Source organism: Mirounga angustirostris, unplaced genomic scaffold (assembly GCF_029215605.1).
Source record: "Mirounga angustirostris isolate CCGP_5_RB_7025 unplaced genomic scaffold, mMirAng1.0.hap1 SCAF_5, whole genome shotgun sequence".
NCBI lineage: Eukaryota > Metazoa > Chordata > Mammalia > Carnivora > Phocidae > Mirounga > Mirounga angustirostris.
Window position 1 is genome coordinate 90745972 of NW_026991713.1, and position 26228 is coordinate 90772199.

Here is a 26228-nt window from a genome sequence, read left to right on the forward strand (position 1 = left end):
AGGGGAACTCCTGAGGTTGCTAACCAACAGTCAGGTGCTGGGAATAGATGGATCATGTAGATGCTGGTCTAGCTCCTTAAGTAGTTAAACAAGTAATTGGAAAGTTAGGAGACAGACATACGTTTACAATTTTAAGTTTAGCCTTATGAAATTGCCTTTTTATTATAGGTCAATACTGGTTATTTCGTGTGATTGGCAGTTTCATATGATTGAATACCAGCAGTTTCATATGGTCCAACATAAAGAGCTTATGGCTTTATTATTTTCCTTTTGGGCCAGTTCTTCCCAATGCAAGACCAAATGACCAATTTGGTGTGTGTCGTTATCTCTGGTGCCTGCATCACACATGTCAGTACCATCACCTTGTCATCTGATAACTGATCATACAAATTCCTCTACACATTTCCAAATGCAGGGGGTGGGAGTCAGGGGGATGGTGGTGAGGGCCATACCTCATTTAAAAACTCTTGCAGTTGTTACAGAAATCAATTCAGGCTTGGTTGACTGAAAATATCCTCTGATGAGGTGGGACTTGAGCTAGAAATTGAAGGAGAGGGTAGACTTTATTAGGGAGAGGGAGACTGAGAATTCATTCTTTCCTCTATACTTGCAAAAGTGAATGGGCTGGAATGGAATTCCTGGGTCCAGAAAGGGAAGAAAAGAAAATAGAGAAGAATGGCCCAATTTTGGTGAAGGGAATTGGGACAGGAAGGGGAAGGTGGGCCCTGAGGGGTTTTTGTTTTTGTTTGTTTTTGTTGTTGCTTTTTAAAGTAGGTTAAAGGTCAACCCTTGAGTGAGTTTGGGTCTTATTCTGAAGGTAATGGCATTCCTGGGAGACTTAAGGAAGTGTTTCAGGAAAGCTCCATGGGGTCCTTGCTCTGCATCTTACACCCCTCCTGGAATCCATGTTTTAACAACTGGAAATCTGCACATAGAGTGGTTTGGGTTGGCTGTTGTGTATCAAGGGGCACAGCAACTCTGGAGTGGTTCTATAGTTCTCCAAAGAGGTGGAAGTTCAGCCCTATCCTGTCTTAGAAAAACAGTAATACCATTACTGAGAAAGAATAATTTTGTGTTTGTGTTTCCATATAATGCTCATGCGTTTGTGTGTGCCTTTAAAAATCTTAGATGCAACCATTAAACCTAACAAAAACTAGGAAACATGAAAAGAATTAGGTTCAGATATATTATGACTACTGTCTGGTCTATAGGACCTAATACACATCTGATGTATTTTACATAGATCAAAGCTCCAAATTACTAGGTGTCACTACTTCACACAGGACTATTACCTGTGTGTTTATATGGCTGCTTCTCAGGAACGTTGGTGAGAAGTTCATGATGTAACCAATATGAAAATGGTCCACCACTATAATATGCTGGATCTTTGAAGAGACAACGGATCAGAATAAAAAAGGTGCTTACACGATGACATTAGTATTAAAAATAATAATACAGGTGGTGATAAGTGCTATTAAAACAGAAAACAGTTTAAGGGGGAGAGAAACGAGTGGATGTTTGCGTTTTACAAGAAGGTGGGTTTGTAAATGCCGTGAGATGTAGTTTCATATAAGGATTATTCACCTATCTCATCATTCTCTCTCATCAAGGTCTTTAAATAACAGGATCTACTTTAATAAAAAATGCCAAACTCCTGGAACCTTCACTAGTCGTCAGCAAAGCACACATATAATCTGTACTACACAATTTAGCCCTTAATTGAGTTTGCCTTTCTTTGTTTCCCATTGTTTTCCCGTCAGCCTCGTGGGCTCAAAATAGACCTTAAGCTTCTTGAAGGCAAGAACCCGGCTTTAAACTGCGTCCGGAACATGCGCTGCACGTACGAAGCAGAGGCTGGTTTGTGGAAAAGAGCGCAAGGGTCTTAAATTTCAAACTGCAGCTCCGCCTTTGAGACGCTTTCCGCAGCCGAGTGCGGCCGCCCACCGGGGGCACTGCCTCGCTCCCCACACCCCTTAGCTGCCCTTCCTCATTGCTGTGCCCCAGTGCGGCCAGCAGGAGGCGCCACGGACTCGGGTTAAGCCTTTTCCCCCCTTTCCTACCCCACTTCCCCCAGCACGTGACGTGGGAAGCTGCCTCCGCCGGAGTCTTAGCAATAGGAGTGAGGGGGTGACGGGGTTTGGGGGTGGGGTGGGGTGGGGGGTGTGGAGAAAGAGGACGCGCACGCACACACACACGCTGGGAGCAGAAACATCCTCCCTAGCTTCGTGGGTTTCTCCTCCCACCAGAGCCAGTGTGTGAGAGGTAGGTGGGGGGGGGGGGCGCACGTTTTGGGGTGTGAGACCCAAATCCAGACCAGGCAACCTGTGATCTCCCGCCCAACCCCCGTCCCCGGTGATTAATACCCATTTTTCTTACTCTCCCCCTCCTCCCCCTCCTCGTCTTCCTCTCCCGCTGCCGCGCGGTTGACTTGCACAGCGTGCCCCCGCCCGCTTCCCCTCCCCCGGCTCCGATCATCACCAACTGGAATCTGGGCTCCTGCCTCTCCACCCCCCCCCTTTTTTTTTTGAGAAAGGAAGGTTCCCCCCCAACCCCTTTTCAAAAACCACTTCCTTCGGCTTCTTCACCTCTAGGAAATCTCGGGGCTTTGCTCTTATCGAAAGTGTTCGTCAGGGTGATTTTTGATGACCACAGTCCAGAAGTGCTGGCGTCCGAATGCATTTTCTTTGGCTTTGCCAAGAAGAGTCGTGAACTTCAAAACCCCCGACACGGATTATCAATCCTGCTTTGCAGGAAGGCAAAACCCTCAATCCCCGGCCACCCGCCACCCCTCTCCGGAGCTTCTGCAGTCGCCCGGGCGCTCGGAGTCGGTACGTAAATGTTCGCTTTGGAGTCTCCTGGCTCAGTGTTGAGGTTTGGGGGTGTCAGGGAGATAAAGGGTCGAAGCAGTGGAACCGTTAACTAACCTGCTGTTGGGTGAAGCTCTTGAATCCAGCGGAACCCGGCACTTGCTAATTTGGACGTGGCTTTTTAAAAAAAATATATATTTTTTTACGGTGAAAGGGGAGGGCTCCCTCTGGTCTTTTTTTGGGGGGGGGGGTGTTAATCCCCTTACCGAACAGAGAGGTTGGGCATCGGTGCCCCGGGCCGGAGCCACGCGCCGCGACCATCCGTCCAATCGACACGTTGCAGGTGAAGCCCCGTGCGCTGCACATCAGCGCGGCGGCGGCGTGAGTGTGCGCGGGGGTGAGTGTGCGCGGGGGTGAGTGTGAGTGCGCGCGCGGGGGCGCGTGCGCGTCGGGGGCGTGTGTGTGTGTGCGCGCGCGTGTCAGTGTGCCCCTTCCAAGAAATGCCCAGTGTGCACCCAGTGCACAATCAGAACCCATTCAGCACAAGCGCGGGGTGGGAGGAGGCGCTACCGCTGGAGGCGATGGGGAGAGCGAGACAGACATGTCGGCAGCAATGCAGATGGGGCTGGGGGCCGCACTTGCTGGCGAGTTAAGTGGGGATTGTGCTTCTGCGTGTGTGCGAGTGTGTGGAGTGTGTGTTGCTCGATGGTGCCGCTTCTCCCCCCCTTCCTCCTTCCTGCCCGCTGCCCTCCTTCGCTCGCTCCCTCCCTCTCCCCTCTTCCATTCAGGTTGGCATTCCCACCTCTCATCCATGCCTGTCCCAGGAATGGTATAGCCAGACCTTTTCTGAATTATTTATAGAACGGTGCCGGCAGTTTTCCATCCCTCTCGTGTGCACTCTGTGGGAAATGCGGGGTTTCCTGCCCCTTTTCCTTAAAACGAACTGATATCTTTTTCGGAATGCATTTTTCTCACCCTCCGGGGATACTCGAATCAAACCCTGACCGCCTCTTTTTCCCCCTTAGGAAGGGGACGCTTTGGGAATGACCATGCTCCACGGAGGGACAGAACCGGCCCCCAGCTTCTCTACACAGATCCTCCTCCACTAAAGCTCCAAAAATCAAAAACCGTGATTGCCAGAAGAATCATTAAAAAAATAGCCCAGCCACTAACCTCACATGCAAATGGAATAATTACTCTGGATTCTGCATTGTGAGCTGCTCTCCATATCCTGAATTACCTTTGAATTCAGTCTTTTTTTCTTTGAATTTGCATCTCTTCAAGATACAAGATTAAAACAAAATTCACGCTAAATTGGATTTTAAATTATCTTCCTTTCATTTATCCTTCGTCTTTCTTATGTGGATATGCCAGCGAGAAGAGGAGACTGGACATTCCCAACATGCTCACTCCCTTAATCTGTCCGTCTAGAGGTTTGGCTTCTACAAACCAAGGTAGGGCAAATTCTGTTTTATTTCGTTTCACCTGGGGTAGGGATTCCTTGTTTAGTGGAATTTTTGGAAGAAAAGGCGACAAGATAAGAAAATAATGCTGTTTGGGGGAAAAAGGCTTATTACAAAGGGGGAAATCTCCCCTGTTATATCTTTCCCTTCCTCATCAAACAGGTTTCGGGTTTTGGGGAGGCAGTGGGGGTGGATGTATGTAGGGACGGAAGATGTTGGGTGGCATGAGGGTCTATGTATGTAGACATGCATGGGAGACTTGTGTGATTTTTGAGTTAAATAGCATTTTATTCACCCAGGGCTACAGCTCTGATTTTTATGGGAATCTAGAAAAAAAAAATTTTTTTTTTTTCAGGCTAGCCTTTTCCCCCGTTGCCACTTCCATGCCTGTCTGTCTCCTATTCTCTACCTTCCTAGGAATTTTTTTTTTAATGCCCTTTTAAAAAATGAAAATAATGATTACTGTGGTTGTTGCCCTGAAGTCCACTTGCTGTCTAAAGCATTGACACCGGGCCCAGAGATCCCAGGAGGCCTACTGCAGAGGGACAGGTCTAGGTGGGGAATCTGGCTGGTCTAGGAACACCTGGAATTGAAGGATGCTGCAGGTTAAAAGGACTTCAGTCTCATGCTTGCAAAGAACGAATTCTGTCAGTATTCTCCTTTTAATTGATATTTTTTTCCTGTGCTATTATTTTTGAGCTGTAAATTTCTCCTTCTGTCTACACATCTATTTATACCCACACATCCTCCAAGCAAACTGTTACTTCCACACTCTTGCAAAATGGCTATCTTGCAGAGTTCTAAAATGCTGTGCATGAGGAAGGGGTGCAGAATTCGACACGTGAGTCTTTGTGTTAAACAAAGAGATGTGCCGTTTGCATGTGTTCGTCTTGTACCTTCAAAAGAGAATGAAGACTTTATTTTTTTTCCTCCTCTCGTCAATTTTTACAGTATATGAAATGTGGCTAGGCAGTATTTTTTTTTATGTACTTGAAAAGAGAAATAGGAGAAACGGAAAAGACTTAGCTAATGACTCTTCAGCTAGGCACTCATGCAATGCAAGACAACTCCTGAGGCAATCAGATCATCCACAGGCTGGAGGGCCATGATGGCGAGCTGGTGTGCTCTTCTCCTTGGTCCACTGACCGTACACCCCCAAACTCTAAGGGTGCCCAAATGCAGGAAACGGGTTGAGATAAAGATCTTCAAAATCCTGTAGCAGAATCATGGGTATTGATAGTCTCTTTCAAAGTATTCTCCCCCCAGATCTTTTTTTCTGGCATTTTTAATGACTATACTTTGAAGCAATCCAAAAATACCAAGGGGATGTGGGGGAAGTAGGAGAAGATCTTTGTCCCTCAACATCACACCAGAAGATAGTTCTTTATTGTCCAGAAAGAATGGATATCATCCACACTCACCGCCCCCCCCCCCCGGTTTCGTTCTTTTGAGCATTTAACTGGTAATCTGTACCCATCTGTACTGTCGGCAGAATGGGAGAATGGGATCCCACTTTGAACCATGTTCTCACCATGTCTACAAATAGCTGAGGTTATCTGGTGTGTGTTCACCTTACAGACACCTGAGCTGGTTCTCCATCTGCTTCTACTCCTTCAAGTGGGAGGATGTATTCTTAATTTTACTTCAAAATAGAACAGAGGTATGGGTGAGAACAGCAACTCCATGTGCACTGGTTTCCTACGTACAGATGAGCAAGGTGAGGTGGGTGTCCTTAGGGCCTATGCCCCTTTTCTCATTCCTGGTGCCTGCGAGAGTGCCCTACAGGGACGAGGTCCTTCGTCGTATTGGTTGGTGACCAGGTTGACAGCAGACCTTTGGACAGAGTTTCAGCCACATTCTCCTAGAATGCTCATGGGATTAAGCCAGGTTCTAGGCCATCCTTAGTTGGCCCTAAAGCTAGACAAAGGACAAGAGGTTAAAAGGGGAGGGTGGTGGGGACTGGGTGGTGGGAAAGCTACAAGGAGAAGGGGAGGCGCTTATTAGGATTCAAGGTGGAATCACCACCAACTGGTCTGCACCTTTACTACATCCAAAGCCGTTTTGGATCCCTGATGAGGCAGGTGTGTCCTATCCCCGTGAGCAGTCTTGTCGAGGCTGTGACTCAGTGGTGTTCTAGGCTGTCTCTGGGCCACTGTTCTCTCTCTCTCTGTTTTCCCCCCTCATGGCACAAAGAGCTGACTGGGTTCTATTTTGTCTTCTCTCCTTCTGCCACCCTCCATACAGTGTGGGTTACCTGAGGAAGAAATGTGTCTGCTGGTGGGAGGAAGAGCAAATTTAATTTCAGTTGAGGAGCCTCCGTGATGTACAATTAAGAAAAAAAAATAATAAAAAAACACTAATGGGAAATAAAGACTATTCAGGCAAGCCCTGCCAAGGAGTTTAGATTGGTGATTTGAAGGGAAGCAGAACAACATGGTTGCCTTCTATCCCTGTGTGTTTCAGGTGTAGCAAAGCATGACGGATCTGGGACCACAGAGCCATGTGGCCACCCAGAGATACCTGTTCACGTGCAAAGAGAGGAGCAGGGTGTGCCCCTCAATCGTCTCATTTCTTCTCAGCATTGGTTCCATTCCTAGGAAGCCTGTCTGTCTGAAGAGTCTTGCTTTGCCACTGCATGTGTGTTATTTCGGGCAGGGATGGATGCAGAGAAAGCAAAGAAGTAACGAGGCAAAATTAAGGGAAAGGAGGAGGACCAACACATTTCTCTAGTCACTACTTTGCACACCAAATGCCTTTCTTGTAGGTTGAGTGCGAAGAGCGACTCCCTCTGGTGAGGGGGTGAACGGCAGGTTGATTTTGTATTCCTCTTCACCTCCAGAAGGATGGCTTCAGAACCTTGATCATCTTCTTTGACCTTCATGCGCATGCACCAGCCTTGTGTGAGGAGGGGAAGTGGGCACGTGGGCGGCGGACACACGGACTGAAATCGGTTGGGGGGATGAGTGAAGCCGGACAGGGAGAAACGAGACTGAGCTGATTCAGCCCTCGACCATATCATCATTGCCTTGTAAAAAACATTCTCCCATCCTCTCCATGAATGTGTTGAGCCCCGGATGCAGGGGTTTGCCCCCCTATTTTCGTGTTCAACAATACGAAGATGAAGGTGACATGTTCACGACTGCTAACAAGTTAAAGCAAAAATGTCATGAATGTTTATGGAGTAGGAAATATAGCAGGCAGGGGAAAGGACAGGTTGTATGTGAAGAAACCATAGCAGAAAAATCAGCCTATAAAAGCCAGGGGCAGGAAAGAAGTCAGGGTGGAACTCACCATTCTAAAGGTTGGCAAACTGTTGTTCTGGGCGATAGCCTTTTCTGCTTAATAAGGAAGGCTGGGGCTGACAAAACCACTCATCTCGTGTAACTTGTTGAGGTCAGGAGTGGATACGCTGGAAAGTTAGGTCCTCTTTCCCCCCTGCCATTCTCCAGCCTCCTTAGAAATTCTAGAAATTTCTTCCTTTCAGTAAATTACATTTTCAGTCTCTGGTAGCGTGCATGCTATCGGATATGAGTGTCGTCTCTATAAATAAATATAGATCAAAAAGAGTTACTGGTCTGATGAATTGTTCACGTTTATTAAAGTGCATCCCCTCTTTGAAACCACAGAAGAAGTCTCTAGGGAGAGTAGATTAGTGGTTGAATTGATATTATCTTCCAGAAGGATGCCGAAGCTAGAAGAACCGAATGCAGTTGGGATGAGGGGGAGTGGGCATTAACTCAGAGGAGGTGGGTTTCTGAGGGTGCGCCTGTGGCTGTTAACGGTCTATCTGTGGCCCTTACACCAAATCCACTGTGTGGATGTGCTTTTGGAGTTTTGAGAACCCAGAGAGGTGTGTTTGGAAACCTTTGGTTGGTTCGTGGATGATCTCCAACTACCTTATTTTTGTCTTTTCACTTTTAGTGCGTGAAGCTGAGGTTGGCAGAGTGCATATGTTGGCCCTTTGTTGAAATCCTGCATGACTGCCCCGAGCAGAATGGCCACTCTGCTTTCTGTGCATCACCAGGGCTGGTTCATGATCATTACCATACTTTTATCCTAATTGTGTTTTTATGCTCTGTTTCCCTAAGTTTGTGAGCTCCTTGAGGACAGGGAGGGATATTTATTCATCCTGGAATCATTTGTCCTTAACACAGTGCCTGGCACATAACAGATACTTGAAACAAAAAATACTAGGTAAGTGGAGAGAGGAAGGGAAATATTAATTAACAAATAAGGCTATTTGTTGTTTGTTCTGGCGGGTGTTGTAGGAAGGATGTGAAGGTAAGATGTTAGATGGGATCAAGAAGGTCAGAGCTCCGTGACAGTTGAGAACGCATTTACTCTGACCTTCTCATTTCACAGGTAAAGAAACAAATCCAGGGACACTAGGTGACTGGCTTAGGTTGTGCAGCAGCTTGGTGGTGATGCTCTGTGCACCACACCACTGAACGAGATGCGGAGGTTATCTGCGGGTGTCAAATGGCTACATTGGCGTTTGTCAAACTTTTTTGTCTATAGGAATCACCTGGGGGTCTTGTTAAAAATGGACACACTGATTCGCTAGGTCTGGGGTAGGGCCCAAGATTCTGCATTCCCGACACTCTCCAGTGATGCCAAAGTTGCACGCCCATGCATTCTGGGTCTGCATCGTTCCTGAACCAAATTCTGTGTCATGGTTAACGTTGGCAGCTCCACATATATGTTCTACTTTTGGAACTTTCAGAATTTCTGATTTTTCTTAGAAAAGATCCAAGAGGAGCCTGTGTCTCTAAGGTCACCCATGTCCCCTCTTCTGTCACTCTCCCACCATGTGTGACTTTTTTGCCTCCTCTTCTTTCGTCCTCTGTGCATTCTTATTCTGGCCCTTTTCGTCACTGAGTCTTCTTTTTCTCTTGATGTTCTTCTCTAAAACACTCTAGATAGAGTTTATGTATTTATTAGTGTCTCTTAGTCTCTTTTCTTTGACACTCTATTCCTTTAACTTTATTTTTGTGTCTTTTGCTCCACATTATTCAACAAATGTTTGTTAAGTACCAGTATTTGTTGAACATTGTGTCATGAGAAAGAATTAGCTCTGGTTTGTACCTTCCGGTAGCTCATAATTGAATGGGGGAAACGTGTGTAAAGAGATTATTATATACTTAGGTAAGATCTGTGAGGAGGGAAGTCTGGGAAAATGAGGTGGGCTTCACGGAGGGGTTGACATTTAAACTGTGTCTTTAAGAATAATTAGGAGTTTTGTAGAAGGAGAGAATGGTCAGTTTAGGAGGATGGAGAGCAGATGGAGAGGCAAACTGGTATAAAAGGTCAAGCCTTCTGCTCTTCCTCACATCCCTTAACCTGGGGAGAAGAGCAACACAGAAATGTGCTGGTTCTTTGATTAGGAATTTCTGATTCCAAACGATGAGGCTAGAGAATAAAGTCAGGGTCTTCTGAAAAGGAAAAAAGGAGAGGTTCTTATTTCTGCTTTAGTTATTCTACAGTTAATGAATCCCACTCCTGTTTATTAGACTCACCTTTAGAATGAGCAAATGATTCAATTTTCGTCTTAGACCACTGGATTGCAACTAACTTTGTTGATGGCCATTATAAAGAAAGGGACAGCTGTTAGTTGGTTTGTAGCCAAGGAGAGAGCTGGATCCTAGCCCAGGCCAAGGTACTCGAAATGAAGGACCAGCCTAGCCCCATGTGTTTCCAAAGTAGTGAGGTAGAGAGTTGCCATGCTATTCAGACACTGGCCACTTTCTTTAATGGCAGAAGGGAGCGATGGAAGAAGAGGGGCTCAGTTATTCCCAGGGAATTTACAGAATGCTTTTTGGTAGCCTTTTTAGCTGGCCTGGGGTTTTAGAAGCTTTCTTCATGGAGATGCCCAGGCGTAGAGAGGATGGAAAGACACCTTTAGCACTTGATTGAACGGTAGCTTGGGTGCCTCAGGGAGGATGGATTTGACATGCATGTTCCTCTAAATTTTAGTTGCACTTTTTCTGCTGCCCATCCCTCTCCCTTTCACCCCACCCAACTTCCACCCATTTTCTCTGTATTGTGGTTTGTATTCATTTCATTAGCAAAAGGATCCTAAGCTCCCCTTGAGGACTTTTTAAAGATCTACTGCATATAAAGAGAGTATTCTGAGCCTGAGGTTTGTGGATCAGCCAGTGTCAGCACTGGCTGACTTGAGGGACATTCATTCCAAGGTACCTTGAGGGGCAGGGCCGTGGAGGCACAGTGACAAGGCTGCATGACGAGGGGGGCGGGGAGAGGGGAGAGGGGAGAGGAGGAGACTCCAGGCTGGCCCCGAGGGATCGGCAGACATGGAAGGAAAGAGAAGTACAGGCTTTGACCCTGCTTGGAGTCCAGCTTTACGGGGACGGGAATGTCTGGAGTAGAGCGCTTCCTAGATTAGGATAATTTAAGGTTTTGACTAATTAACTCACTCGACTCATAAAAACCAGGCTGTGTTCCACACACGCCATCCTCCATGTCTTTGTTCCCTGCCTCGCGAGGACGGTGAAGTTCCTTCTTTAGAAAGAAATGTCAAGTTTCCATTTCTCATTAATCTTTATATAGAGTCTATCAGGCCTTCAGCTGGCTAGAATTTCCGAGGAAATCAGATCTTGTTTCTTTTTGAGAGGTGGGACTTCAAAACAATGGTGGATAAAAGCACTGCATTGTTCAGGGAGGGGAGAAGAGAGGCTTCGAGGAAACTTGAAGCTGATGAGGTGATGTCTTTTATCTTTTACTCAAAGCTAATTGGACTCCGTGCAAATGCATAGACGTTCCGAAGCAATCCCCCCACCTTCTAGGGACCTCAGTCTGATCACTGAGCTGCCACGGTCACTGGTGTCTTTGGGTTAGAAGTGAGCTGTGTTCCGTGTGTGTCCCAACATGCACACACCCCATGCACCCATACACGCTAGGCTTGCGAGCATGTGCGTGTATTTGTATAGTGATTTACCTACCAAATCGCAACAGTAAAAAAAAAATCTTAAATGCATTAAATATGTTTGTGGGGTTTAGGTGCGGTAATGCGCACGCGCGCGCACGCGTGTGTGTGTGTGTGTGTGTGTGTGTGTCTGATGTGGGTTAACAAGAATATTAATGCTAATAGGCACCTTGCAGATGATCTATCCTCCACAACCACCATTTTAAAGCTGTGCAAATAGCTCCAAGGTGTAAAGAAGACATACACATGGTGCAGAGCTGCATCCACTGACTCTCTTTCCAGGGCTTTCCCGTTCACTGCCCTGCCTCTTGAGTCCCTTCGGAATGCATGTCTCTTCCGTTAGCTGATGGTGGGCATTTGCTCATCCACATTCCTTCGGAGCCCAGGGTACTCCTGGAGGTGTATTCAGAGATGTTAGGTTTTTCCAAGGTGTCTGGTGGCTGCCTAAATGAATAACGGAGGTGGTGGTGGCCTTGAGAGTCCGAAAGCTTCTTTTTGTTTCTGTGTGTGTGATTTCACTTGTGTGCAAGCCATTGCCTTGGGGCCTCGATTTTCTCATTTCTGAATCAGTGGGACAGGCTAGGCAGTCCTCCTCAATCCCAGCTCAATAACAAAATCACCCGGAGAGCTCCCACGAAAAGAAACAGAAGAGGCTAAACAACAACAACAAAAGCAAAACAATGATATCCATGCCCAGGCCAGACCCCACACCGTGAAATTAAAATCTGTCAGCAAGGGATCCAGGCAGGGATCATTTAAAAATATTCCCCAGGGGATTCTCCTGTGCAGTCATCTTTGAGAATCACCAGGCAAGATGATTGACGCGGGGCGCCTGCTCTCTCTAAACATCACGTTGTCCTAGCACTTTAACCTGTAGAGGGGGACCCCGTCATGGTCAGACTGTCACGTGACCGGCAGAGGGTCCCTGAGCCAGAGGCAGAAGAGGTGGCCGGAACACGAGGGGGTTTAGCGTGCAGAGGGCACACAAGGGGTGCAGCCTGGCGTGGAATTAAGTAAGAGCAGGGCTGTGTTTATTCCTGAGCTCTTTCAACATCAACGGAGGCCTGGTGCGGAAAGTTAGAAAAGTTAGGGAGCTGCTTTCCCTGACACCTGTGAAACAGGTGTGGCTGTAAATTAGGGCGGGTGGCCCTGGGTTCTGCAAACCTCCGCTGTTCCACTTAGTCCTTATTGAGGGCGCCCCATTTCTTGTTTCAGGGAGAAAACCTCATTGCACTCCTTTATAACACTGTCAGTGTAGGAAAACTATTTATAAATGGGGCTGGATAAGCAGACCCTGATTGACTGGTGAGGGGTGTGAATGGTACAATTATCTTAGTGCTGGTTGGAATTCGCTAGCTGTGTCACCCTCCCTCTCAGCGCCTGAACTAGAACATGAAAGGCACAAAGAGGAGGAAGAGGGTAGGAGGCACTGAGCTTCGTTCTTCTTTGACTGTAACTTTAATCACTGCTTATTAGGCTTAGCTGGGTTAATAGTTTTCTAGCTGGGTTAATAGTTTTCTCACATCCTTCCTTTTTGGCTACCTCCCTGCCCATTTTAAAATAAATGTGAGCCTAAATGTAGAGGTAAGAAAAGAGCAGATTTATGGATCTGTGTTCCTTTAAAAAAGACAGACCCGAGGAGAGTGAAAACACTAGTTCTTTTTTGGACATCTACAGATAGTGGTTGGAAATGCGAGAGAAAGGTCATGAGTGTGGTTTGGACTCTCATTGGTGTTCAGTGGGATATGCAGAAGTGGGAGGCATTAAATATTTAGGAGAAACCCAAGAAGTGTACTCACTGATCTGAATTTTTAAATAAATATTAGTTAGCCCTGTGTAAGCAAAACATCCAAATCATTAAGATACTGTAGCCTTTCCCCTTTGTATTTGTTATGCAGATCAGCTTTATCAGTGAGTTCTGCTGGGGGCCAGGATTGATATCTTCAGGGTTCACGGCTCTCTTTTTTATCACCTCCTTAGAAATTCCAGGATTGTTTCTGGGCTTAAAGGGGGAAAGGGAAAAATTTCAGCCCTTATCTGCTTCTTTCTGTGTCTGTTTCCTGGTTTTTCCTTCAACTCCTGTAGGAAGAAGGACTACAGAAGAAATCCTATCCCGGTCAAATATGGGTGCTCAGATACGGAAGGTCTTTCTTGGGTAGGAGAATGTTGGTCCCTTGCATTTTTGAAGAAAAAATACTGAATGGGTTTTCTTGGAGCCTGCATATAGAAGAGAAATCACTTTTGTTTGTTGATTAATTTGTCATTTTTCTATGAGAACAAGATTCATGCTTTATGTCACTTTATGTCCTCAGTGCTTAGCAGAATGCTCTCCGCACTTGGGCAGTGCTCAGAGAATGCTGGTTGTCGATAAAGATGATGATGAAAATGAATGTGCATTGAGGATAAAGTTGACATATTTATACCTTTTATATTTCCATTTCCTTGCCATCCAAGCACATCTTGATGCTTTGGGTGAATTTTACTAGAGTTGAATGGATGAGAGTATCTTTTATGCTAGCTAGAGGCCGACAAAATGAAAATATACCCATTTCTTCGTGTCTCCCCTCTTTGATCTTTATTTTACATTGTGTTCAATGAGGGTATTTCTTCAAAAAGCCCTTCCTCCTCACTAATTATACTTTTCCCCTCTCCTTCTAATTCCGTGTCAATACTGTCCCTTCCTCCGGCCCATCTCAAAGGCTATCTCACCCACGAGGTCTTGCTTGATCTTCCCAACTAGAAATAAGCTCTCCCAAGTTGTTGGTTCACATACTATTTTTACTTTCCCTTTGTTTGTAGCCCTTTTCTTATGCTGGCTTTTGGGGCAAGTCCCTTGAGGGCTTTTTCGTCTCTGTTCCCCCAAACACCTTTACTGCACTGAGCTTTCCAGAACAAATAAGACCATGGTCATTCACCTTCTCAACCTCTCCTATCTCTTCTGCACTATTTACAAAGATGCTTTGATTTCAGCATAAAATTCAAGGTTGTCTCTGAAATGTATGAGTGATCTCTCAGTTGCTGTGGTGGGGAATCTAGTTTATTGATAAATCTGCATTTGTGTGACTATGACAGAGGTGGGGGAAAGGAGCCAGAAGGTCCTGGGATGGGGTAGCCAGAATTTGTAGACCATTTTAGAGATAAACAGTGGAATGAAAATGTAAAGATTTATTGCTGTCGGTCCAAACATAATCGTCATCCAAACGGAATTGGCTTGCCTTTGCTGAAGACAATCTTCTCTTGAAATTGGGCCTGGAATTAGCAATAGATATTTGTAGTGTGCCCATGAGAGCCTGGCGTATGTTCACATATGTTATCACATTTAATCCTTACCATAAGGCTGACGTTATTTTGTTTCTTAGGTGAACAGAGTAAGGATTAAAGAATTCAAGGTCACACAGCTGTGAGCACCCAGGCTTCCAACTACACCCTTGATTGTAACTCCTCGCTCTTTATTTTGTTTATTTATTTTTTTAAAAGATTTTTATTCATTTATTTGAGAAAGAGAGCACACAAGCGGCGGGGGGTGGGGTGGGGACAGAGGCAGATGGAGAAGCAGGCTCCCTGCTGAGCAGGGAGCCCAATGCGGGGCTTAATCCCAGGACCCCAGGATCATGACCTGAGCCGAAGACAGACACTTAACCGACTGAGCCACCCAGGCACCCCACCTCTGCTCTTTAAATTGTAAGGAGCTGCTTCCATGCAAAAAAAAGTAAGGGTTTATGTTGTATGTAGAGGAACCTGTAAGTAGCACATACATTGAAACCTCAGCCCAAGTGACTTCTTCTCGATCATGTCTCTGCGTTTTGCTTTTGGCAAAAAGCAAAGTTGTTTTCAAATGAAAAAAATGGATCCCTACAAAATAGCCAAGCTCTGGACCTTACTTTAATTCGGTGAGGGCCGGGTGAGCGATTCATGGAACTGACAATCAGCATCTCTTTCATTTCACATGATGGTTAAGGCTGGGGCACCATCTTCTCAGCCTAGCTCTACCATTCTTTACATACACTCCACCTCCGAACTTGAACTCTTCTCCCTTTAAGAGGAAACAGTCCTTTCCTACTCATTTGAATTTGGACATTATGAAGAATGTTCATTTTCTGGTGCCCGTTTCTTTCTCAAACCCATTTTACTACTACTTTGGGTGGAAACAAATGGTTAGAGTAAGAGAATGGCAGCCAAAAATGCTGCTTTGTTGTTGGGTTTTAATTGTTAACAGGAATCATTATTATCGCTCTGTGAGTTAGACCTCCCTGCTTCTAAGACGAATATAAGGGAGCTAGTTTTGTTTCAAATCTCTGCATTAACTTTTGATTCAGAGGGCAGTTTATATATAAACATATAATACAAAGGTTAAATTCCATGTCTTTATTTTTCTATCTAAGGCAAGACAGCCTCTGTTGGTGCCACAGAGAGTTCTGGTACCTTAGCCCTACCATGTGCATGTTTTTACACTGCTTTCCAGTGACTCAGTACGGTGGTATTGAGGAGGGAACACTGGCCAGTGGGCCAGGAAACCAGGCCCCTTCTCAACCTCACCTCAGCTCTGTGTGATTCAGGCAGATTACATAACCTTGCTGAGCTTACTTCCTCACCTGCAAAATGAGGTATTTGCGGGGGGGGAGAGGGGGGTTGGCAGTTATTGCCTCGTGGATCAAATGAAACATAAAGAATCCCCTCAAACTACAAGGTTAATATACATACCTACAATATTATTACTCATAACTCCATCCTGCTCAGCATAACAGCCTTCCAGTGGCCTTTAGTTCAGTGTATCCACTCCCGCTGGGCGAGAGAAGAGAAAATATTTGTTGGAGAAGATAGGCAGGTGGGGGCAAAGTCACCAGTATTCCCAGTGCTGAGCAGCCCCAGGCCTGTTGTGACCTGTGGTTTTTAATCTTTGGTCCATGTCTCCTCAGGTTCTCTGTCACAGTATTTATCTAGAAAACTAGATAAAAAACTTGTCAAAAAGGAGAGCAAGGAGACTCTTCCTAGCTTTATGTATAGAACTACTTTTTCCAGGCTTATCTTTTATCTTTACATGACCCAGGAAGAGCAGAGACGGAGCTGGTGACGCAAGCTAAGGAGAAGCTTAGCCACGAAAGGCCATTGTACACTCAGGCCTCTGCCCCTGCCCCTCATTCTGTCTGCAGTCCCTCCCCCAGCTTCCCTCCCTGGCTTCAGTCCTGTTCTGCCTTCAAGAGTCAGCTCGGGGATCTTCTGCTCCAGGTCTTCCTGTCCCCCCAGGCTGGAGGCACCATTCTCTTCATGCTCCCATAGTTCCCCAGTTTGAGATGATGCCCGCCATGTCTCTGTCTCACGCACCTCTAATGTGAATTTCTCAAGGGCAGAAACCGCCTCTCCTCTCTACCCTATGCGTGCCTAGCAGAGTGCTGGCCCATGGGGGACACGTAATAAACAGCTGCTTACAAGGCGTGAGGGCCGACAGGCTTTCCATGCATTTATGAATTTAGGAGTTCCAACTACCCTTGAAGGTAGGTATAATTATTACTTACATTTTATGCATGAGGATTCTAAGGCACGGAGAAGTTAAAACTTGCTCAGCTCAATTGGAGGAGCCAGGATTTGAACCCAGCTCTCTGGCTTGAGCTCACATTCTTTGACTTTATGTTCTACAGCTTTGTAGTAAGTTTTTATGGTTGACCTGAATGATCAGAGACTTAGAAGAAACATATTGTGTGTCCGGTTTTACATAATGAGGACCGTGGAAGGAAGAGAAGACAGTGCACAGTGGGATTTGAAGAGTGGCTAGGACTTGGATCTGTATGAATGTTTGTGGACCTCAGTCTCCTGATGTGCTAATTAAATATAATAATATGAAATATTAATATATAAATTAAAAGATACCTGGGACTTCCAGAAATGCATGGGAATGTGATTAGTATAATTATTGTTGAATTTTGAGTGAAGCGGGTTGTATTTCCAGAGCTTGTGCTTCTGACCTGCTTGCTGTTTACTTTTGGTTTCTTCCGTTTTCCTGGCCACTGTCTCCTCCAGGGACAATTTAGGGGTGCTGGGGGGGTGGTGATGCTGTTGGTCTGCATACTCCTCCATCCATTCTTACTGCAGTCCAATATGGTGATAGATGCAGGAGACAGTGACTGAGACCCAGAACTCAGGAGTCAGACAGTCAGGGTTTCTGTTGTGCCCCTATTAGTTTAGTGGGCAAATGTCTTCAGTTCTCTCTACTCCCAGATTCTTATCATAAGATGAGGTGTTAATAATTCTGGCTTTTGGGGGCGCCTGGGTGGCTCAGTCATTAAGCGTCTGCCTTCAGCCCAGGTCATGATCCCAGGGTTCTGGGATCGAGCCCCACATCGGGCTCCCTGCTCTGCGGGAAGCCTGCTTCTCCCTCTCCCACTCCCCCTGCTTGTGTTCCCTCTCTCGCTGTGTCTCTCTCTGTCAAATAAATAAAATCTTTAAAAAAAAAGAATTCTGGCTTTTGAGTCACTGGGAGAGTTTAGTGAGTTATTTCATTTTGAACAGTACTTGTTATGGAGTAAATATTCAGTAAGTATTAACTACTTTGATGGCCCCTGGTCCCAACCAAGTCAGAGCCAGGTTGAGTGGCAAGGGTGTAATGTAGGTGGCAGTTGGGTCTGAATTAGAGGCTTCCAGATCAAGACTGGCATTGACTTCTTTGAGTATCTCATCAAATCATAACTGGCAAGAGAAGAAAGTACGGCCAGGAGCTGACATGTTCCTAGAATGTTCAGAGGACATGACTTCTTAGTGCAAAAAAGTGCAGAAGATACCCATGGATGGGAACCAGTTACTCAAGGATTTGAGGATTGAAGTGAGCTCTGGGCAAAGTGACCATGAACTGATCAAACATAGGATAAAATGAAAAGCTGTAAGGAAGTATGCAAACAAATAAGTGTAAATTTTGAGAAAGAAAGGAATGCTTTCAATGAAGGAAGGTAAGAGAGGCAAAGACAAACCAACTTGGATGTAATAATGAGAATCGTGTGCATTTCTGGAGTGCTTTATAGTTTACTAAGGGCTTTCTCATATGTCTTTTGGTCTTACCAATAACCCACTAGGAGGAATTCTGGGCAGGAATATTATCTCCATTTTACAGATGAGGAAATTGAGGTCTGAGGTACTCTAGCGATTGTCCAAAATTGCACAGTCAGGAAGAAAAAGAGGTGGAACTCAGTTTCAACTTTTCTGAATCCCAGGCCAGGGCCCTTCCTTCTCTGCCTCTGCCTTGAGAGAGCTGGGGAGAGCAGCTTGTTACCATGGTTGAGAAGCTTGAAGGAAGTCTAATTGGATAAACAAAGAGTTGATTCTAAGAAGAAAATAAATGACTTTCACGGGCAGGTGAAGATGTTCAGAAATAGTAAAAGTTGTGAACCCCGAAAAGGCAAGGTCACATATTATGCAAAAGATATAAGGGTTTGGAGCATGAGAATTATTATTTCACTTCTTTATATTTTTCTTTATGTTCCAGAATTTCTACAATACAGCACATTATTTTCTTTTCTTTTTTTTTTTTAAAGATTTATTTATTTATTTGAGAGAGCGAGAATGAGAGAGAGAGAGAGAGAGAGAGTACATGAGTGGGGGAGGGTCAGAGGGAGAAGCAAGCTCCTCGCTGAGCAGGGAGCCCGATGCGGGACTCAATCCCGGGACTCCGGGATCATGACCTGAGCCGAAGGCAGTCGCTTAACCAACTGAGCCACCCAGGCGCCCCCAGCACATTATTTTCATATTCAGAAAAGATGAGCTAGGAAACAAAAGCAAGAACTTTTTAATTATACCAGGAATTAGATAAAAGGAAATGGGTAAAAGTCATCTGCATAAGGGCAGGAAATATACTCTTACATTCTTAGAAATAGAACAGGGAACTGGTTTACTAATATAGTCACACATCTGTGTGTTTGTGGGTGTGTGTGTATAATCTGGATTCTAGCATGGGTTAGGGAACACAAAACTCAGTTAAAGTTGGAGAGGATTTTACTTTATTTTTTTAATTTTTAATTTTTACTTATTTTATTTATTGTTTTTTTGAGAGAGAAAGTGCATGCACACACACAAGCAGGGGGGAGGGGCAGAGGGAGAGGGAGAGGGAGAGAATCTTAAGCTGGCTCCACCCCTTGAGATCAGGACTTGAGTCAAAATCCAAAGTCAGACACCTAACTGACTGAGCCACCCAGGCGCCCCTTTATTTTATTTTGTCATTTAAATTCAAGTTAGTTAACATATAGTGTAGTATTGGTTTCAGGAGTAGAATTTAGTGATTGATCACTTACATACAATACCCAGTGCTCATCACAACAAAGGCCCTCCTTCGTACCCATCACCCATTACCCCATCCCCCCCCCACCCCATTCCAGCAGCCCTCAGATTGTTCTCTATAGTTAAGAGTCTCTTATGCTTTGCCTCCCTCTCTTCTTTTTTTTTTAACCTTATTTTATATTTCCTTCCCCTCCCCTATGTTCCATCTGTTTTGTTTCTTAAATTCCATGAGTGAAATCATATGGTCTTTGTCTTTCTCTGACCGACTTATTTCACTTAGCATGATACCCTGTAGTTCCATCTGTGTCCTTGCAAATGGCAAGATTTCATTCCTTTTGATGGCTGAGTAATATTCCATTGTACATATATGCCACCTCTTCTTTATCCATTCAGCTGTCGATGGACATCTGGGCTTTTTTTATAGTTTGGCTATTGTGGACATTGCTGCTGTAAGTGCAGGTGCCCCTTCAAATCAGCACTTTTGTATCCTTTGTATCCTTTTATCCTTTGGATAAATACCTAGTAGTGCAATTGCTGGATCATAGGTTATTTTTATCTTTACAAGATCCAAGTCATTTTTAACTTTTTGAGGAACCTCCATACTGTTTTCCACAGTGGCTGCACCAGCTTGCATTCCCACCAACAGGGCAAGAGGGTTCCCCTTCTCTGCATCCTCACCAACATTTCTTGTTTCCTGACGTGTTAATTTTAGCCATTCTGACTGGTGTGGGGTGGTATTTCATTGTGGTTTTGATGTGTATCTCCCTGATGCCCAGTGATGTGGAGCATTTTTTCATGTGTCTCTTAGTCATTTGTATGTCTTTTTGTAAAGTTGGAGAGGATTTAAAACACGAATTAAGAGTGTAATAAATAACCTCAGGTCTTAATGGCACATTCTAAAATGCCTCTAACAAATGGCCCCTGCAGGGCCAAAGGCTGCCATTTGAGAAAATCACAGAGGACTGGAAAGATACCTGAGGGCCAGCGTATAACCTTTTTTAAAAAAGAGATGATGGCTGGACATTAGAAATTCATAAGCCTAAGTGTTAGATTGGAAAAAGTATCAAACGTAATAGTCAGTAACCAAAACCTTGAAGAGACCAGGGCACAGTAACTATCCAAATGGTTTTGTAAAGAACAAACCCTATTAGGCCTGTGATGTTATGAGGATGGGCTTGGAAGGCTACTGTAGGAAACTGACATATGTAATTAAGAGAAAGAAAAAGTAATGAATGTTTTAGATCTGACTTCCCCTGAGAGTCTATCTTTTAAATAGAGAGAATGGGGTAGGCTAAATAGTTGGCGCTCAGAACGGAGACCCATGGGCAGGGGCTGCCCGCAGAGGTGATGCCCTGGCCGTGTGGCTTTTTTCACAGCTGGGGGGCACTTGGATTGAGGTGGGGACCGTGAAGTGCTGTGTTGGCCTTTCACGTCCGAACGGAGGAGGGACTGTGCTCCTGGCTGAGGGGTGAGGAGGTCTTAAGTCAGGGTTGGCTTCGCAGCTGTCCTACAGGAACAGCCCCACTTAAACAGCCTCCGTGCGCCAGGCTGCCAGGCCTAGTTTCCCTGCTTTGTCTCTGCCTCCCCTCCCACTGCTCGTCCACACGCTGCGTGTGATCAGCAATACCTAAAATGTCCGCTCTGGATCCTCTTCTCAGAAAAACCCACCTTTCTGGAAACACTCCCAACATTGCTCACAAAGTATTCCGGCGTTGAGGATCCCCGAGGCCCATCCATGGATGCCAGACTAAGAACCCTTGCTCTAGATCTTGTGTCCAGAGCCCACTCCAGCAGATGTTCCTCCAGTTATTTGTCTCCAGTGGGTGGGGACCTTTGGGGGGAGAATTGTCCTTGGGAGCCCAACTCCTTTGTTCTTCCAGGATTAACCAGCCTCGTGGATTTATTTCCAGAATGTTTATGAGGGCTTGCGCCAAGTGCAGGGCTCTGGGCTCTTTTCTGCTGTGGAATCAGGCATAATGCCTGTCCTCTAAGAGCTGACAGACCAGGAACTGAAATTTGGGCAGATGTAGCTGGAGAAGGAGGCAGAACTGAAGTGTCTTTAAGGTGGTCCATTCTGGCCATCTGGCTTAGAATTGAGCGAGCCAGTGGGGCCACTTGGGAGTTGGGTTCCAGTGCTTTGGAAGGGATGAGTGTAATTCAGATGAAACTGGCATAAAGGAATAGTAGCTTTATGACTCTCCCTACTGCGATAGCCCTCTCCTCATCTATCCCAACTGCCTCCTCGACTCTTGTCGAAGGCCCTGAGAACAAATTCTAGCCAGAGACAAATTCTCCTTTGGGACCCCAGAATGATGACTTCTTGATTTCTGATAGGATCCCCCTCACCTCCCAATGGAGTTGATATTCAGTGGAGATAACCTTTTTAGATTTCGTTCTTACCCTTCTCACGATTGCAGCCTTGTTTCTTGTTTTCTACTGGATGCCTGGTAGTTCCTTTTCAGGACGCCTCGGGTACCAGTGTCCTCAGCATCTCTAAGCTGGTACCGCTGTGGCTTTTAAACCAAGGCAAACCTAGATTTTGAATAGTGTAAGTCCAGAGGTAGACTGAAGCCCCATGACCACCGCTCAGAGAAGCAGCCCATGGGACTCCAGAGCCAGGTCTTTGGTGTTAAAGGGACTTCGGTTCAGAATCCCAAATTTGCCACTTGCCACCAGGTGATCTTGGATGAGGCACTTCATTTTTTGGCCCTCGGCTTCCCTCTTCGGTAAAATGCAGGTTATGTAAAGGTTGGATGAGGGAAGGTATATAAAGTGCCTGGAACTTAGCTCCTTTACCTCTCCCATCTATCTCCCAAGTGAGCAGGGCTGGGAGTTCTCAGTAGGGCAGGAGAAAGAAAGAGTGATTGATTGGTCCTTGCTGGCCTTTCCCATCTTCAGTTTCTCCCACACAAATGTCTACCCCAATTTCTCAGCAATCCTCCTCTGTAGCTCTAGTGCAAAGAGAAGAAGAAATATAGAAGCCAGATGTGTTCCTTTCTGCTTATGAGGGGGACAGAGTGAAGTGTACGGAATCCAGTGGCCCAGGGAATGGGGAGTGTTTTGAAATAAGTCTTGAAAATTAGGTATGTCTAGGGGGTGCAATTTGGGGAGACCTGGGGGTTGAGATCCTTGAGTTTTTAGAGCCAATGGCAGTCACGAGGAAAGAGAGAGAGAGAAAAAAGAGAGCTTGACAAAAGGAAAGAGAGGAAAGCATCATATCCAGGACATGAACTTCAATCAAGTTATTTGGCTTTTCCTCCACTTTTGGAGGGGGGGGAGGAAAAAGACTGGGAGAGGAGAAACGGAAGAGGAAAGGTGGCAAGCAAGGCGGGTAGAGGACGAGGGGGCCAGAAGGAGGTTTCCACTTTGCCGCCAGCGGGGAACGGGTCCGGTGCAGAGTGCCTGTCTAACTGTAGTCCCCAGAGAGGCGCGGTCCCCGCCGCCCCTGCGGCCACCTTCCCAGCCTGGCAGAAGACGGAGTCGGCAGCAGCTTTGGCACGCTTGAGGAGGAGAGTCAGAAAGCGACAGCTGCCCTGCCGCCCCAGGAAGTTCTGTCTGGGCTCCGGGGAGTGTTCGCGATCTCTTTGTGGAGGTCAGCCAGCCCCTCCCCGGGCTTGCTGGGGTGTTACAGGCACCAGGATAACCCAGCACGCTGCGCAGCTCACACGTGCTGTGTGTAACTTGCTCTGTGTACACTTGTCTTCCTCCTGCCTCTAAAGGGTGGCACACAGACATTTCGGGAAGGAGTTAAGCCTTCGGAGTTTACAGAATGTCAGGCGTTCAAATGGCAGATAGAAACCCATTTTGAATGTTTCTCGGTTTGAGAAACCAGGAGCGTCGGCAGTTCAGGGACACTTCCACACAAAACGAACGCGGTTTGCGGAAATCGGAGTTAGCTGCAGGCTGGTGGGATGTTGGTTTATGTGAAACCCTTTGTTTCCATCGGAGGAGGGATGGTATATATTAAAAGCTTCGGGTCCTGGTCTCCCCTTGGTATTGGAATTGGGTGGGAATGAGGCGGGGCGTGGAGGCAAGAAGAGCCTCCCTTTGCTCCTGCCTGGTTCCTCGGCGCCGATGGGCTCCAGCCCAGATGCAGCTGGAGGACGGAGGTGTTGCCAAGTCAAGCCGTGCTCCCCGCAGCTTGCGGGGTGGAAGAGCTGGCTTGGTGCATGTGCGTGCGTGCGTGCGTGTAAGAGACAGAGAGGGACAGAGAATGTGAGAATATGAATGAGCAATTATTTCTTCTCGGGGTACGAGAAACTTTAGAGAATGTTCACAAGGGCACCGATTCTGATTTTCTAGCCGGGCACCAGTATATTTGAAATGATGCCCAGGTGGTTCTAATGCACAGCCAGGCTTGAGAATTGCTATTCCAGACCTTCTGCCCCAGTTCTCCCACACCTGCTCCTTTGTCTCATTTGTGCATAGTTAGGCTTCACCTCCAGCGGTGCTGCCTACAACGTCCACTCCAAGGGAGCAAGGCGGTCCCAATTCCCCGAAATTCCTGGCTATTCTTGTCTGCCAGTCCAATGGACCCACGTTTCCAGAAGACACAGTAGATTGATTAAATAAGTGTTCTTAACCTTGTAATTTTATGCACACAGCTCCTCATGCTGTGGAAATCACTGTTCTTAGATTTTTTCATTGTAAGTGGATTGTTGAGATTGCCCAGAGGGAAAGAACTTTCTCTAATTTTAATAAAACAAGTGTTTATTTAGCTACTCGGTTAAAATAGTCAACTCTTTATTTTCTGCTATATTTCAAAATAGGCACTAAAGAATGTGTAGGTCGGATTCGTGCATTCTTGCTCTTTTCCGCTGAACCTCAGCCACTTACCGGCTAAGATGGATCCTCCCTGTCATCTCCACAGCACCTCATTCAGATCTCAAGAACGTTCCTACCCTAGGGCGCCTGGGTGGCTCAGTTGTTAAGCGTCTGCCTTCGGCTCAGGTCATGATCCCAGGGTCCTGGGATCGAGCCCCGCATCAGGCTCCCTGCTCGGCGGGAAGCCTGCTTCTCCCTCTTGCACTCCCCCTGCTTGTGTTCCTGCTCTCGCTATCTCTCTCTCTGTCAAATAAATAAATAAAATCTTTAAAAAAAAAAGAACGTTCCTACCCTAACTTGCAGTGTGTCTTTCTTACCCTGTACCCTGAAGACCTGGGTTCACCCTCCTCGTGACCTTCAGGCTTTGCTTCCTCTATTTCATTTGAATCACTGACCCTTGACTTGTCCATGTAGAATCCCTTGTCGCTTCCTTCCCTCCCCATTCTGCCACTTTGTGTTTCATCACACTCTAATTTCTCCATTACCGAGCCATCAACCTGCAGTCATATCTGCTTTTGCTGTCGTGTCGCTTGTGCTATTGAGGGCAATTGAAGACAGTCCCAGAGGTGAGCTCACCTGGCCTGCTTCAGAGTCCTTCCTTCCAGAACTCCATCATCACCGAAAGATGGGGTGCCTAGCCTTTTCTTACGAGCCCCAGAATCACATGCTCACCCAGATCTTAAACAACATCACCTCCCTGAGCATCTTCTCCTCCACGTTCCTGCTCACAGTGGATAGGCTCTTGGCTGAGGAAATCTGTACTCTGGTATAAATATCCATGATCATTCTCTTTTTGACATAAACATTCATGCTTACCTTTTGTGTGCTGGAAACTTCGGAGGGGTCCTTTGCTGCATCTTTGGCAACTTGGACAGCCTTTGTTTCTGACGCAGTTCATCCTATCATTTGGAGATCTCTTGTCACACTCAGGGCCCCCACCTTTCCTGACATCATGAAACTCTGTCTTCCCACTGATTCTTTACTGCTGCTTTCAGTGTGGTTGCCTTAATACCTTTATTTATTCAAAACAAAATTCATTCTTTCCCCCAACCTAACCCATCTTTCTGAGGTCCCTATTTCTTGGCTAAGTTCTAGCGTTCTCCCAGAGCCTCAGGCCTGGCCCTGCAGGGATCTTGTAGGTCTCCCTAAGACCTTCTCCCCAGCCCCTGATGGATGCTATGAACTCTGTCTTCAGAGTGCTTTGCATATGACTCCTTTCCACATAAAAGCAGCAGAGCCTTGTGGGAAGAATCATGGACCTTGGAGCCAAACTGCCTGATGTCCGTTCCTAGTGGTGGGACCTTTGAAAAATCACATACCTCTCTGAATCTCGGTTTCCTCATTTATATAATGGACATAATAATAGCACTGCTGGGCGCCTGGGTGGCTCAGTTGGTTAAGCGACTGCCTTCGGCTCAGGTCATGATCCTGGAGTCCCGGGATCGAGTCCCGCATCGGGCTCCCTGCTCGGCGGGGAGTCTGCTTCTCCCTCTCCCACTCCCCGTTTGTGTTCCCTCTCTCGCTGTGTCTTTCTCTGTCAGATAAATAAATAAAATCTTAAAAAAAAAATAATAGCACTGCTGTTTCACAATATTGTTTTGAGGTTTAAATAAATTAATCGCTATGAAGTACTTAGAACAGTGCCTGGCACATTGTGAGTATTCAACAAATAAATGTTGGATATTATTATTACCTAAACGTGAGGGGTTCTCTGGGGATTGTTTTGTCTCTCAGAGGACATTTGGCAATGTCTGGAGACCTCTTTGAGTTTCATGACCAGGGGACTTGGAGGCTGCTGTCATTTAGTGGGTAGAGGCCGGTGATGCCGCTAAGTGTCCTACAGTGCCCAGGACGGCCCCTGCTAAACAGTCGTCCAGCCCAAATCTCAGGAGTGTAGAGGCTGGGAAGCAGCGCTCTACATCTTGGCCCCAG

General features: G+C 46.1%; 1 protein-coding gene across 1 annotated transcript in view; it reads left to right on the forward strand.

Annotated features, from left to right (window-relative positions):
* The first annotated feature begins 2589 nt into the window (after positions 1-2589).
* Positions 2590-26228, forward strand: part of GRIN2B (glutamate ionotropic receptor NMDA type subunit 2B) — a 404765-nt gene continuing 381126 nt past the window's right edge. The window contains exons 1-2 of the mRNA XM_045870040.2: positions 2590-2828; positions 3833-4261. The gene's annotated coding sequence lies outside the window, so the exon portion shown is untranslated. The remainder of the gene's footprint in view (positions 2829-3832; positions 4262-26228) is intronic.